The following is a 16,620-nucleotide window of genomic DNA, read 5'->3' as shown; positions in this document are numbered from 1 at the left end:
GAGACTTTTATAAACGGCCGATTTGATGGCGTACTCAGAATTCCGAAAAAAAAACGTATTTTTCATCGAAAAAAACACTGAAATAATTTTAAAATGTCTGGCATTTTCAGTTAATCAACTGTAAGATTTTTTTTCGGTACTGGGCCAGATTTTTGCATTTTTAACCTGGCAATCCTGGGTGCAAAGCTCTATCTGCAAACGGAAAGTTTTGAGAGCCATTTTTGTGGAAATGGAATGGAAAAATTAGTTTTGGGATTTATTAAATTTAATAAAACAAACTTTTCCCAAATGAATGAAAATTTGTTAATTCAATTCAATTGGGTACTAAAGCCCTATGTCAATTTTTATGTACAACGGTAAAAAACACGATTAAAAACCATTTCTGATCACTTTTTTTCATTTTACTGCAAATTTTTTTTTTTTGACTAGACAACATTTTTTCGATGGATCAACTATGGTCCCCTTGGAACGAGCTGTCAAGTAGGAGCTTTTCTGTCAAGAAGGACCGCGAGGTTAATTTTTAAAAATTGATTTAAAAATCCATTTTAAACTCTTTGTGGTCGTTCAAAGGGTCATTGTACTCAGAAAAATAAGCTTTATCGCTGTAAACAATAATATCAGCAATCTAAGCTTCATTTTAGGACCCAATTCAATTAGTTTTTATTAGTAACCCGCATAAAAAAGTACCATATAAAAACTTTTTTTCATATGGTAATTGAACTTTAAACTATATTGTTACTACCATTTCCAAAAATGTTTGACTACTATTTTAGAAATGGTATTTATATGGTTGGCATGAATTTTTACTATCTCACAAATGGTTTAACCATCTGGCATAAGGGTGGTTAGCAATGGTAACCTTAAAAAACTCAGTACTATTTTCGTCAAAAAACTGTTTGTTGTATGGTAAATAAATGGTTTAAGTACTATTTGGCAAAAAGTAACCTTAAATCAAACAGTTCACAAACAGTTTAATATAGTTAAATTTTAATTTTGGGAAATTGAAAAACGATTTCACAAATAGTTACCATTTCTCAAAGTGTCATTGTATGATCCAATATGGTAATCAAATGGTAATTTTTTATCCGGGAAATAATCAATTCACAATTTCGTAATTCTTATAACCTAATAGAGTTTTGGAGTACCTTTCAACTATGATTTGTACTATAGTTCATTTTGATGTAATTGGATATTCTAACAATGGATTTGCCAACAGAAGGAAAAAATATTTTTAAAAAACCTTCTAAATTTGCTAAGAAAATTGGTTAATTTAAACGAATTTATAGCGAAAAGATGACTAAAGAGTCGAGATTTAAAAAAAAAAACAATTTCTCAAAAAGGTGGTGGAGTTCGACATCGATCCTAGACAGAAAAAAATGATGGTAATATTCATCAGGAAATGGTGACAAATTTTGTGGCAAAAAATGTGTGATATTACATGAGAAAATGATGAATTTTCATCAGTATATTCATCAGGTTCACATTTTTACACATTTTTTAAGGTTATATTACTCAAAAAAAGAGGTAATATTCAACCTACTAAATTTTCCACATTCCAAAATTCAACTTTTTTTTGCTGTGTAGAAGCATCTGAAAGTACACATTGTTTAGTGCACTAGCTGAAAAAAAAACTCGGAGGACATTTCTGATAATCTAATTCTTTCTTGATTTGAAATGAGATTTGTTTCAATCGTTTTATACTCAATACTTTTCAAAAAAATTACCAGAATACTTTTTTTTATAAAAAATATGAATTCAATAAAAAACTTGTGTGTGTTCATTTTAATCATAATTTCAGATAAATGTGTTTTCATGTGACCAAGTCGTCATGGCCTAGTGGTTAGCATTCTTGCTTACCAGTCCAAAGAACGGGGGATCGAACCCCGCCTAGAGCGATTTTGATTTTTCGTTCATATTCATCTTTTCAAATTTCTGTGTTCTTAACTTTCTCGTTGGGAGCAGATGGGAATCGAACCCAGAACCATTCGCTTACAAAGCGAACACCGTAACCAGTCAGCCACGGCCGCTCCTTAGAAAAACAGGTAAAAGCTCCTCAACACAAAAACACACTCATTTAAAAAATTAAAAAATGTTTTTTTTTTTCTATCCGAAAAATGTTTTTGTAAGTTTTTTTCCCCTGCAAAAAGATAAGTAACAGAAAATCACTCTTCGATAAACAAAATCATCCTGTCACCATATTAAACAACTTCCCATCAAACCACATCACTAGCAAGATTCCCCCAACCGCGTACGTGTTTCGTAAACTACACTTAAATTCTTGTTACTTGAACGAAGCACCAGCCACTTGATACGAGCCCGACGTGGAATTTTCTCATCACCCAATCAAGGCTATGATTGCATTTACCCCAGCCCCAGCCATTGCTCCCAGACACAGAGGAGGAAGCCAGTTTTCTTCGATTTTCCGCCAAGTTCTTGATTTTGGGGGAGAGCGAGGGGGTGGGACTTAAGTTTATGTACAAAGTATTTTTTGTGTGTGCTCTTTTTAGCCATTATTATAACGAAAACGCATTTGTTGCTTCCAGTTATATTCAACCCCCCAGCCCTTATGGCGTTCTTCAAGACTTGAGGAGGAATTTTCTCCCTTCTTAAGGGGGAGGACCATACTCTTGCTTCTTATATATCTTGTGCCCTTTCTGCCTGGCTGTGCATGTATAAAGTTGTACTTTTTACGTTTTTCTTTTTTTCGAAGGGATTTTCCACAGACTGCAGTCAGCTGGTCTTGAATGAAAATGCAGTCAGTCAGTGCTGCCACGTGGAGGAGCCCGTAAGCTCGCCCAAGTCGTTCCAAGGTTATTAAAACTTAAAGTAATGTATTTTAAATTAACTTTTACTGACTGTTTATGTTCGACTTTTCGAAAGTGGGCCAGCTCGGGGCTGGTGCTCCCGCGGGAAAGTTTCCCATAATTCTTAATCACTTAATTAGCATTGCCGAACGGAATCGGCAAACGGGGGGAAAGAGTTGAACAAAAAAAGCTTGTCGAAGAAAACTTTTCAAGCTCGGCTCCGGCGACAACTTTGGCAAAAAGTTTTCTGGTGTACACACGTTAATTACGTGCAAAAGTGGGTGAAGAAGCTGACTTCACGTTATTGTAGTTGAAGGAAGTGCGCACCGTTTGTTTAGTTTACAAGGATTGGGAGAATGGAGAGTAAAAGATATTTATAATAAAATATCATGTCAAGACAGGTAACTAAGATTTGTTTGATTAATATTTACAATATTTTTGAAAATGTATTGTAGAGTACTCAGTTTGGGACGAGTTTTCCAAGTAAATCACTGAAAATTATCAGAAGCTCTTCAAAAAATACCACAAAATGTATTATTAAATGAGGAGCCGTGTTCCGAAAGAGCAATATTGGCATAATGGTTAAAGGAAAGTAATTTATTTTCCACTCTCCAAAATTAGCTCAGTGAAACGGATTACTTTTCATCCAGAAAAAGCCATTTATCACTGGCATTCATTCTTCTAAACCCATTACTGTCTTGACTGACCTATCCCACGTCTTCTTCTCCCGACGAGCAACAATACAAGTGCCATAATTTCAAGAACTTAGAAGACTGCTGTCGTACAACCTCCTTCCCCCTCACAAAGATATCAATTTGTTCCAGCAGCCGCTTCCTATGTTCCAACAGCGCAACATTCATCTCCTTTTTCAGAAAACACAATACTCGCAAAAAAACAGTCACTTTCTTCTCCTCATCCTCCTCTACACTCCGGTTGGCTTTATCATAATTCATTAAATTAACTTTGACTATAAATTTACAGCGCGCGAAACCGACCCCCAAAAATTCCCCCTCAGGCGCGCTTGTTGTGGTTTTCCCTCCACCACCCACACAGTTTTCCCGGAAAAACCACCACACTTTGGACCCCATTTCGATTATCCCACCCCAAACGAACCCCGACTCAAGCCGTCGAGACACCGCTCGCTTCATGAGCCGAAAATGTAATAAACAAATGAAACTCAATTATAGGGATAATAAATTTGCACTCATCATCATAATGAAAATTAATTTATTACAAAACTTTTCCCACCTCCCCGCCGCACCGCAATCCAAACAGGAATGGTACGCACAGTGCGGTGACAATCGCTGGTTTCCTTTGTAACAAGGCTGGGGTAAGGAGTAAAATTTAGTATTTTCTATTCTGTCTCATTGTCTTGCAATTATTTATCTTTTTTTTCTATCACATTTAAGCATCACATGTGTAGCCAAATCTTTACTTGATATGAATTGTGTTTTTAAATATTCAATTAAAAGCTTATTTTTGCATATCGATATTTTTTTGTTTTCTGAAAATTTATAGGAATTATTAAATATTATATTTTACACAACAGTGGCTAATTCTCTACCAACGCACACGAAATCGGGGAAAGTTGCCTCGACCCCTCTTCGATTTCCGTGAAACTTTGTCCTAAGGGGTAACTTTTGTCCCTGGTCACGAATCCGAGGTCCGTTTTTTTTGATATCTCGTGACAATGGGACGGTACGACCCCTTCCATTTTTACATGTGAAAAAAGAGGTGTTTTTCAATAATGTGCACACAGAAAAAAAAAATGATGGTAATATTCATCAGAAAATGGTGACAGATTTTGTGGCTAAAAAAATGATGAATTTACCCCAGAAAATGATGAATTTTCATCAGTTTTTGATGAATATTCATCAGGTTCACATTTTTACACATTTTTTATGGAATATTACTCAAAAAAAGAGGTAATATTCAACCTACCAAATTTTCAACATTCCAAAATTCAACTTTTTTTTCTGTGCAGCCTGAAACGGTGATGAGATAGAAATTTTGTGTCAAAGGGACTTTTATGTAAAATTAGACGCCCGATTTTAAGGCGTACTCAGAATTCCGAAAAAAACGGATTTTTCATCGAAAAAACACTAAATTTTTTAAAAAATCTCCCATTTTCCGTTACTTGACTGCACAGAAAAAATCGTGGTAATATTACATCTGGGAAGGGGTACATGATTTATGTCAGGAAAAAGGTGTAATTTTACATCTGGAAATGTGTAATTTTATCATTTTTCAGGTGTAATGTCACTTTTTCAGTCTAAATTGAGGTAAAATTACATCATAAAAGAGGAAATATTCAACCTTCAAAAATTACAGCTTCCAAATTTACATTATTTTTTTCTGTGTGAAAAAAATTTGGAACATGTCATTTTATGGGAAATTTAATGTACTTTTCGAATCTATATTGACGAGTTATCGCGATTTTACGAAAAAAAGTTTTGAAAAAGTTACTTTTTGCGTTTCTCTTTGTTTCGTTGTCCGTGTCTGTCGCGTGTGACCATGAACGGCCATGATCGATGACGACCAACTTTTTCAAAACTTTTTTTTCGTAAAATCGTGATAACTCGTGATGTTTATAAGCAAACCCCTTATGTCTACACAGAAAAAATAATGTAAATTTGGAAGCTGTAATTTTGGAAGGTTGAATATTTCCTCTTTTATGATGTAATTTTACCTCAATTTAGACTGAAAAAGTGACATTACACCAGAAAAGTGGTAAAATTACACATTTCCAGAGGTAAAATTACACATTTTTTCTGACATAAAAGATGTACCCTTCCCAGATGTAATATTACCATGATTTTTTTTTCTGTGTATATATTAAAATTTTTGTGATTGTCTGCTCTACAATTTTGTACAATATTGTAACACTCTAAAAAATAACCCTTGCAGGAAATTTTAAAATGAAAAATTGTGTTCTAAATGAAAAAATTACCCTTCTGGGTCAATGTAGATTCGAAAAGTACATTAAATTTCCCATAAAATGACATGTTCCAATGTTTTTTACAGTCGAGTAACGGATAATGGGAGAATTTTCAAAACTTTTTTGGTATTTTTTCGATGAAAAATACGTTTTTTTTCAGAATTCTGAGTACACCATCAAATCGGGCATCTAATTTTACATAAAAGTCCCTTTGACACCAAATTTCTATCTCATCACCGTTTCAGGCTGCAAATTATTGAAAACACCTCTTTTTTCGCATGTTCAAAAATGGAAGGGGTCGTACCGCCCCTCCGTCACGAGATACCAGAAAACGGACCTCGGATTCGTGATCAAGAAAACAGATTACCCCTTAGGACAAAGTTTCACGCAAATCGAAGAGGGGTCGGGGCAACTGCTGTGTGAGTTGGCGGAGAATTACCCCAGTTCGATTTCTTCAAAAACTGTTAACTTTTACAACAAAACATACACAATAAGATGCAAAATGATACATTTGTAATTTCAATGAATGTTTTCAACGGCTTTCATACTTTTCAATGAATTTTGCTATATCACAGTGAAAAATATCTCCAAATTGGAATTATTTTTGAGGGACATAATCTTGGGAAAACTTCAATTTAACATAAAAAATGATTGATAGACAAATAAATTATATCACAAAACAAAAATGCAAATTCAATTATTCACAATATTTTTGATAACCGTCAGTGGGGGTGACATTGGGCCTGGGGGTGAGAATGACTCATTGTGATTTTTACGGATTTGACAATTTCTCAGGTTCTTCTCAATGAAACTAAATTCGGTTAAAAGAGTTGTGTAGGGTACATCTCAAGATAACTTAGCTGAACAAATCTCGTTCCTAGAACAAATCTTGTAATTTTGGTAGCTGTCTGAAGTTGAGGTACGTTTTTGACTTAAAATCAACTTTTTCATATTTTTGCTGGAATTGCTCGAAAATTACTTAGATGTTTGATAATCTCTTCTTCAAACATTATAGCATGTCACGATTCCTTCGAACAAGAAACACTGTAGGATTAATTGATTTTACCATATCTTTGTATTTGAGCATTATTTTAGTTTCATTTGACCCAATGTCACCCACTCTAAGGGGTGACATTGGGTCAATTTTAAAACGATTGGCATTTAAGGTAGAGTTCATCAAATTCCACCAAATTTTGGGAAAATGTTAGCATTGGAACAATTCCACGTTTAACGATTTTCGATGCAATTTGAATTGTTTTGGTTATTGATAAATTACGAGGGGTATTTATATTTTTTAATAGGGGGTCTTTCTCTACGACAAAAAAAAAACATTTCGTGTCATTGGTTCACCCATACAAGTCTCCATAAAATTATGGCAGTTGTTCATACAAAACTAACTTAATCCACCAATGTAGTTGATGCCTTCCTCACTTTTTAGCAACAATGGGTAATATGAGTGGTTTGGACACATATTTCAGCTATTTTTTATATCCAGAAAAATAAGTACACAGATATAATTTAAGTGGTCATAACTCGAGACAGGGTTGCCAGATTATCAATGTTGTGAACTCGTTAGAAAGGGTTTTCGATTACCTAACCAACGATGGGTCGGGTGATGGATGCAGACATCGTTTACATGCATATAAATGAGATCCGAATATATGTGAAAACACATTTTTATACATAACTTTTGAACTAATTATCGAAACTTCAAACAATTCAATATCGATGTGTGGGACCCTATACCAAGTCGATTGCAACTGGTTTGGTCAAAATCGGTTCAGCCAGTGCTGAGAAAACTCAGTGAGAATTTTGGTCACATACATGCAGGATTATAGCCTTACCTCAGTGAGGAAGGCAAAAATGGTATGTAAATACACAAAAATCTGTATCTTGTGAAGGAATTTTCTAATCAGTTTGGTGGCAAAGTTTTAGGTATTGATGAGGACTATTTAGAAAAAAATACACGGGAAAAAATGCAAATTTTAAATTATATGTTTAAGGCCGTTTCAAATATTTTTTGAAGTTTATGTCATCTCACACAGAAGTCTAATGAACTGAAAAAAAATTGAAATTCATTTTTAAAATCATAAAATCAAAACGATTAACAATATTTTTTGTGGAATTCCATTGTACACAGTGCTGCAAAAAGTTTATTTTTTTTTTTCAAAAAAAAATATTTCGCCAATACTTTGATATTTTGAAAACTAAAGATTGCAAAGCATCTGGGCAAGTGTAAAATGCATTTTTCAACACTGTTTTAATTTAAGTGTCAAAACCATGGCTTGTAATTTAAATGTTTATATTTTTTTTATTTGTTTGACAACCCCCCTCCCCCTCCCCTTATCCCCTTCTACTTTGGCGGGACATAAACTTCTAAAAATATTTTCAACGCCTTAATTTACAAAAAAATAAGTTCCCAAATTCATATTCTTTAATCTTTTAATATGTTTTAGGGACGACAAAAAAACCGCAACTTTTGAGCCGAAGAGAAGTTTGAACAAAAACAGACAAGTTTTTTTTGTAAAAGTTCAGAAAATTTCCAATAAAATTGCTCAAGAGACATTGAATATTAGACCTCAGGTTGCTGAAATACAGCGAATAAAACAAAAAGAAAATTGAGTTTTTTATGTCTCAACCAAACATTCCCACATTTTCTAATGCCAATTTCTCAGCAACTAATGATCCAATTGTCAATTTTGAAAAATGAAACATCTGTGAAATGTTACGCTCTTAAGGAAAAGAATATTTTGAAAATAATGGAATCTAGACTTACATTTCAAAGGTCCAAACATTCAATATAACGCCCACAAATAGTTCAATGAATTTGCCAACTTTCAACTTGTAATAATTTGTGTTTCTGCTCTGTGACTTTCAAAGTCACCTCGAAATCAATTGAAGTACCTTTAGAAAACTTTTATCTCTTAAAAAAGTTAACTAAATAAAATGCAAAACAAAATTCAGAAAAACTTTCAAAATAAGCAAAAGGTGACAAATCGAGACTACAATCTGAATAAGGACAGCAATTTTTAAAGCACAAAAGGGTTAAAATTTTGAAACTGAGTGAACTAATTTTATTTTTCTGTGTGTGGTTTAACCGAAATCAAAAGTATCGAAATATTGAGCATAAAAAAAAACAAACAAATCCCATACAGATTCGCCCCAGAAGACGGTATCGTGTAGTGCCTGTAACATCAAAAAAGTTATGCTTCTGCCAAAAAAATTAAGAGCCAGATTTTCGCTAGGGGGCACGCTGCTCGCATCGATGAGCTCCGATTTTGATGAAACTTTCAGCGTTTGTTGGTCTACACAAAAGATGTACTCATGCCAAATATGAGCCCTCTACGATGCGGGGAAGTGAGGTAAAATATCAATTCAAAGTTTTGCAAAAATGTTTAAAAAAAAATAGGCCGAATTTTTAAAATGCTCATAACTCAAGTTTGGCAATACGTAAACCTGCTCGCTTGGTTTCATTTGAAAGGTTTTTACATACACTACAACTTCGACTCTGAGTGACATCTGTCGGATACTTACTTCCAGAGATATTTACAAATTACAAAAAAGTCGTGATTTTTTTCAAAATTGTCGTATCTTTCTCAAAAACGTAGATACCACCATACCCTATGTGGCGAAATTGAGGCATGGCTTGTACTCCAAGTCTACAATAAAAACTTTTTGGTACCTCCGATTGTGGTAAAAAAATCAATAATTCTTTGAAAATCTATTTTTATTAATAAAATTTTACAATTCCATCAAACCCAAAACAATGTTTCGATATGAAATTGTTCTTGTTGAGTCTCAATTTTATCGCCGAATATGTTTTATACGCTGGAGATATTAAATATGGCATAATTTGACATATCTTTCAGCTTTTATGCCAAACTAATTCCAATAACAGCGTTCGAAAAGAGATTATTGAGACATTTTTAAAAAGAATGATTGCAAATCAACTGAATGCGTGTACAATACATTTTATAACCATTTTTTCACTGAAATTTATAAATTCTGACTTGTAATTTCACTTTTTATATTTCTTTTATTTTTTTTGCCTCCCCTCGACCATAGTAAAAGTAAAATTGTTGGAATATCACGTCCAAAACGTTACAATTGATTGAAAGATAAAATTACGCCATTACATAAACTGTTCAGAATTCATGTCACCATTTTCAAAATAAAAAAAAAAACTCTAAAATTTCAATGAAAACACAAGAACATTTAACTAAATACCTTATTTCAAATACCTACAACAATAAAATCAACAAAACTGATTGACAACTTTCATTTTCTGTTTTCTATTATTTTTTAAATACCAAAAATTTCAAAAAAAAAACAGAAAGTCTTAAAAAAATTCAAGTGATAGATGAACTTTTTAGAATTATAAATTAAAATAACGAAATGTATTTTTTAAATAACCAATTTTATACATTTAGCCCGTAAGCTCATTTGAGCTTCAAAGTTGTCCCGGCATCCAAAAATTTTGAGCACCCCACACAGAAAAAAATCAATTCTCGAAACCGTGTATCGTATTATCCCACCGCTGTCACCAGATGTGTCGGACCGAGTGTCCGAGCGGGATAACTGTGATATTATGCACTGTCTTAAGATAACACTTGCACTTTGATTTTAACTGCTTTTTATTTATTACATTGACATGAGTACTGACTGACACAAGCACAAGACTATTGGCTGCACAACTGACAACAGAGCACAAGCATAAGAAACACTGACTATTGACTGCACAATACAAAAAGCCCAAGAAGCACTGATTATTGACTGCACAATACAAGAAGCCCCGACTGAACAAGCTCAGTGCCCTAGGTCGTGGTCGAAAAATGTTTTACAAAACATCAGGTGTCAAGCGTTACCGCTACCTGAATGTTTTGTATAACACACCGCGTGTGCTAGACCATTTACCGTTGTCGTGAACTTGACATTGTTCATGACACAAAATAACTGTAGTCTATGTATAGTAGGTATGCGACTTAGGGTCGCTACAACCGTGAATAAAGTTCACGATTGTGAGAACCACGAAGGAATATATTCACGTTTATAGTGCAAATGCACCATACTCATGAATATATTCCTTCGTGGATCTCACATTCGTGAACTTTATTCACGATTACGGGAATTGATTTTTTTTTGTGCAGTCCTAAAAATTGTTTTTTGAATGAAAACTGATGTTTTGCGCAAAGTCTTGTATCAAAATATGCCATATTTAACATCTCCAGCGTATAAAACATATTCGGTGTTAAAATTGAGACTCAACAAGAACAATTTCATATAGAAACATTGTTTTGGGTTTGGTGGAATTGTAAAATTTTATTAATAAAAATTGATTTTCAAAGAATTATTGATTTTTTTACCACAATCGGAGGTACCAAAAAGTTTTTATTGTAGACTTGGAGTACAAGCCATGCCTCAATTTCGCCACATAGGGTATGGTGGTATCTACGTTTTTGAGAAAGATACGACAATTTTGAAAAAATCACGACTTTTTTGTAATTTGTAAATATCTCTGGAAGTAAGTAACCGACAGATGTCACTCAGAGTCGAAGTTGTAGTGTATGTAAAAACCTTTCAAATGAAACCAAGCGAGCAGGTTTACGTATTGCCAAACTTGAGTTATGAGCATTTTAAAAATTCGGCCTATTTTTTTTGAACATTTTTGCAAAATTTTGAATTGATATTTTACCTCACTTCCCCGCATCGTAGAGGACTCATATTTGGCATGAGTTCATCTTTTGTGTAGACCAACAAACGCTGAAAGTTTCATCAAAATCGGAGCTCATCGATACGACCTCTAGAACAAAGCCGTGCCCCCTAGCGAAAATATGGCTCTTAAGAATATCAGGAAATTCATGAAGATTCTTATTTCGATCATTTTTCCGATTATCCGATTTGTGGATTTTTTTTAATGTAAAAAAATCTCATTTGGAATAAAATGTAAAATTAAACTTGAAAAAGTTTAATGAAATATGATTATAACACCTTTCATAATTTTCAAATCCAAACGTTTCAGAGTTATGTGTGAAAGATGCTTTCCGTAAAAAAAAGATGGTATTAAATTTGCATTGATTTTGAATCGGTGTCATAGAATCATTTACTACATGGCTTGGTTGGTCAAGTTTTTCAGAATTTTATGCAATCAACAATTCCTGATTTCATTTTTTTTAATGAAATCCTAAATTCGTAGGTTATACCAATGACACAATTATTCTGACCAGGAAAACCCCTCCCTTCAATCCCTTGTAGTTTGTATGGGAAAAATTGTCAAATGTATGGATAAAAGCAACTGTTTCAGTTTTTTACCTGTGGAGGGCGCAAAAATCGCCCAATCTTTATCAATTCTAGGACTTTCATTAAATTTAGAACAACATTCCCCAAGACATCATATTTTTAAGATTTTTTGCTGAAAAGTTATTAGCTTCTGAAAATGACCGTTTCACGTGGTCTTAAAATGGTAATTGATTGTTTTTTAAAGCAGGGCTGTGGAGTCAGAGTCGGAGTCGGAGCCGGAGTCGGTGGAGTCGGATCTTTTTGGGGACCTGGAGTCGGAGTCGGAGTCGGAGTCGTCAAAACTCGGACAGCTGGAGTCGGAGTCGGAGCCGGAGTCGGCTAAATTTTAAGAGCTGGAGTCGGAGTCGGAGTCGGAGCCGAAGATTTCTGATAACCCGGAGTCGGAGTCGGAGCCGGAGTTATCTTTAATTCAACAAAAAATATGTTTTTTCATTGATCAGTATTTCCTATAGAACAGCTTAATTTAAAAAAATATGTTATATTTTTAATTGATTCAACAGATGCCATTATGTTTTTGAAGCTTTTTATTGTGATTTAAAAGCTCTAATTGTGTTATTACACTATAATCACACTCAAAGGAAAAATATATCTCAAAATCTGCAACAGCAAGCCCGTAGATCATTTTTGCCCACGTGTAAACATTTCAGCGATCTGCAGTTCTCACCAACACATATAATGCTGGCCCATCCCCGAGCAACACTCCAAAGAGAAGCATATGTTGGTGCTCTTCCACTCATTTTTCATTTAGCGTCCATGGCACTGTGGTAGAGTGTCGGATCAATAACTAAGAAGTTGGTGGTTCAATCCTCGTTCTGATAAAGCCGTCGGTAATGTCGATAATTGTCGGTAACGGGCAAAAATGTCATACCCCTACATCGCAAAAAATGCATGAGGACAGTTTTCATGCAGATTCTGATATACTTTCATGCCGCCATGAATCAAAATCATGCGACCGCCGTTTGGGTGTGAGTACAAGAAAATCAAAGTGTTGCATTTAAAATAATTGAAACTATCAAAAAATATCAAAAGAAGTTGCAACAAATTTTGAAATAATCATTGATTGTTGATGTTGATTTTAGGTAAACTATTTTGATATCGTTGCAAATTATCGTTGAACAAATCTCAAGAATTCAGTACAAAAATAAACTAATAAAAATTTATAGAACAAAATATAGGATTTAAATTTATTTTCCAAATATTATTAAAAAAAACAAAATCAATATATTATTAACTGGTACGAATTTTCTCATACTGTATGTCCCACGCCAATATGACGGAAGGTGATAATCATTGCGTATCAATGTACCTTAAAAAATGAAATATTTGTGACCTAGAAAATATTTTACTTGTGGATATTTGTTTTTTTTTTATATTTTAAGTTTTCTCATATATTATAATGGAGGCGCAAGGTCATTCATAAAGCTTAGTTTTAGGTTTCACGAAGTATCGTGAACCTCCTTTTTAAAGTATGCAAAATTTTAAAATTAAATTAAAAATTAAAAAAAAATGTTTCGTTTAAAATTGTCATTTAAAAAAACAAGGTGCCTGTCACTGTGCTTCAGACAAATGTTAGCCTGAAAGTGAGCAAATTGAATTTTATTTTTCAATAGATCATTAAGGCTAGGTTTCTTTTAGTTATTCATTCAAAAATAACAATTTAATATTTAAATTTATTAGCTTTGAAAAAAATATATTTTAAAATTTGAGGTTAAGCTAATAAATCCAAATTTACTTACAAAACTGTTCTTCTCAAAATGCCTCTAAAACTGAAGATATTTTTTTGATTTCTGTTTTCATAACGTATAAAATTTGTAACCTAGAAACTATTTTTCCGTTTATTTACTTTCTTTACTTTTACTTAACTTATTTTTCTTGAGAAAAACATGACGCTTAGAGAGTATTTCAATAATCCTATTTATCAATGTTTTAAAAATAATTAACTAATAATAGTTAACTTACTTTTGAAACATTTAAAAATATGTGCAGTCGGAGTCGGAGTTGGAGCCAACCATTTGTTGAAAGCTGGAGTCGGAGTCGGAGTTGGAGTCGGCTAGAGTTGGTAGGCCGGAGTCGGAGTCGGAGTCGGAGCGAACCATTTATTGAAAGCCGGAGCCGGAGTCGGAGTCGGAGTCGGCTAATCTGAGAAAGCCGAAGTCGGAGTCGGCTAATCTGAGAAAGCCGAAGTCGGAGTCGGAGTCGGAGTCGTTTGAAATATGACCCGACTCCGCAGCCCTGATTTTAAAGTATCACAAAACCAATTATGTCTCTACTGAAAACAATCTGGATTCCACTTGCTGCGAAAAATCTTTAGCACAACATCTGAAAATTCAATTAAAACAATTTAATCACAAGAATCTTGCTTAAACTATTATTTCATTGAATAAATATTCCAAAGCTATCTCTGCTAAAAACGTTTTCTTTCTTGGAATACTACACAGTTACAAAAGCAAATGAACACAATTCCAACACTTACCGGAAGTCAAAAGTCCAGCTCAGTCTGATAGACTGCTGCTCTTCAGCACGGTGCGCTCCGTCCGATAAGGATAATCGCCAACGACCGTCAGTGGAAGCATCCAACGGACATGACAGAGAACAGCAGAAGCAAAAAAAAGCACAAGAATCCTCAAAATCACCAGCAAAATGAGCTGCCTTTTAGTTGCCCACTCATTCACTCACAGAAAAAAAAGAGGACGACGATCAGTGTCCTTAGTCAGTGAAGTGGGAAACGATGTCTTTCACCGTTTCTGTTTCGGCTCTTTTTTTTTTGCTTCTTTTCACTCACTTTTCCGCAGCCACTTTCCCTTTTTTCTCAACGGCGACCAGCAGCAACTCACGATCGCTGAATTTATTATATTTTATCTCTTGTTTCACTCGGCTTCTCACTTTCACACTTGATGCTTCTCTTTTATTTTTGTTGTTGTCGTTTTTCCTCAAACTGTTACGGTTTTTATCCTTTTACTCTTTTGGGCGAAAGGTGCCCGTTTTCACGTGGAAAGTTCTTCTTTTTCGTTTTTTTTTTGTGTTTCTTTTTGAAAAGCACAACACTCGCCCTGATGTTGGGGTAAAACTGTTATTTGCTATGTTTTATGGATATTTTTCACACTTGGAAGGAATGTGCCAGCACAGTTTCTGTTCTGCTGTAAAGTGATGTTTGCTGCAGCTGGAATCACTATAAAACAATTTAGCACTTGTCAGTCCCCGGTTCGAGGTTGGCTTCATGACGAGATGAGTGTGTGTGTGTGAGGGGGGAAAGTTTTGGCGAATCATTATGTTGCGAGTTTCATGTGCGAAGACTGATGGATGGATGGTTTATGTGGTCGTGGTGTAGTTTAGTGAACTAGTTGAGCTGATTAAACGACTTTACATTATCAATAATTTTTGATGCAATGATTTTTAAATTTATAGTCAAATTTCATTCAATAAAAAATGCCCTTTTAAAATTTTAATTATAACAATAATAAAACCCTTGATTGTACTCAAGAATCATGAAATCTTGCAAGAGAATAAACAAAAAACTTTTTCATTCTGCAAGAAATGATATTTAGGAACAGGATATATAAAAAAAACGAATAGTTTTAAAATAAGTTTTTTATCAAAAAACCCGATTTAAACCCACCAGGGGTGAGATAGAGCCTTTCTTACTAAAGAATATAACTTCTTTCAATTCATAACATCGACTTTGTTTATTTATAACGTCAGCACAAAATGATGATGATGATACAAAAAATCTTATGATGAAGGTATTATTAATGATGTGTTTTCCAAAAGAAATTGAAAACGCAATTTTCACCAAAAGAATATTTTTAATCGTACAAATTCTTAATCAAACCAGCGTTTATGACAAACGCGAGCATAGCAAGCTTCCCATGCGCCAGTGACGATGCACACCGCGGTTTTGGTTTTCTAGTTTTGGTACGAGCCCAAAAACCGAACAAAGCAGGCGCAAAGCAAAACCGAGGTACAAGTGAACCGCGTGTGCTTTAGTGCAGGGAAGCTTGCCATTCAGCATCTACGAAAATGAGAGAGTCAGAGATAGCTATTTTAACAACCACTACACACTCAATCGCGATACCTTACGTAGAAAGCCATTGGCGTCGCCAGCATTAAAAACATTGAAAACGATATAAACGATGAAAAGCTTAGAAAGCTCCTATTGGAATCCAATAAACTCTGTTAAATAAACTTACGAAATCACGACAAAATGAAGCCTACTTAAAGGCGATTTTAGGAGCACACGGGAAACAAATTGTTTGTAGCCGGATGAATGTCCTATGTCACAAAAGTTTTTGCATAAACATTGGACAGTTATGCAAAAACGGACAGGGCAAAAGAAACCGAAAAGCTACGATATCTTACATGTTGTAGGAAACATTGGTAGATGAGCTACTACAAACGAGTATATCTCGAGCCACAACATATATGCGCCAGCATTCCCGCGCCAGTATTCGAAGCTCAACTTGACGTCGAAAATCGATGCAGTGTGATTTTTTAGCGGTTTTTCCGATTAAAATTCATGCTGAATCGTCATATTTACGAACATGAAAATGATGTCCAGCCATAAAGTAAAACCAATACCTTTCT

The sequence above is a fragment of the Culex pipiens genome, chromosome 2 (assembly GCF_016801865.2).
Source record: "Culex pipiens pallens isolate TS chromosome 2, TS_CPP_V2, whole genome shotgun sequence".
NCBI classification, from domain to species: domain Eukaryota; kingdom Metazoa; phylum Arthropoda; class Insecta; order Diptera; family Culicidae; genus Culex; species Culex pipiens.
The sequence above is the reverse complement of the archived record's forward strand: the minus strand, read 5'-3'. Positions refer to the sequence as shown.